The 364-nt window shown below is 41.5% G+C and overlaps 1 protein-coding gene across 3 annotated transcripts in view; it reads right to left on the reverse strand.

Moving 5' to 3' along the window:
* Nucleotides 1–364, reverse strand: part of LOC17882626 (protein PHR1-LIKE 1) — a 10,939-nt gene that overhangs the window by 2,907 nt on the left and 7,668 nt on the right. The window lies entirely within an intron of this gene.

Consider the following 364-nt stretch of genomic DNA (forward strand, 5'->3'; position numbering starts at 1 on the left):
TTCGGTACTTTTTATGATCCCCGACTTTGTGTATTAGCTCTAAGTTCTTTCGGTCCTTTTTATGATCCCCGACTCTGCGTATTAGCTCTAAGTTCTTTCGGTCCTTTTTATGATCTACGACTTTGCGTATTAGCTCTAAGTTCTTTCGGTCCTTTTTATGATCCCCGACTTAGCGTATTAGCTCTAAGTTCTTTCGGTCTTTTTTATGATCCCCGACTTTGCGTATTAGCTCTAAGTTCTTTCGGTCCTTTTTATGATCCCCGACGCTGCGTATTGGCTTTAAGTTCTTTCGGTCCTTTTTATGATCCCCGACTCTGCGTATTAGCTCTAAGTTCCTTTTTATGATCCCCGACTCTGCGTATTA

This window comes from Capsella rubella, unplaced genomic scaffold (assembly GCF_000375325.1).
Source record: "Capsella rubella cultivar Monte Gargano unplaced genomic scaffold, Caprub1_0 scaffold_6, whole genome shotgun sequence".
NCBI classification, from domain to species: domain Eukaryota; kingdom Viridiplantae; phylum Streptophyta; class Magnoliopsida; order Brassicales; family Brassicaceae; genus Capsella; species Capsella rubella.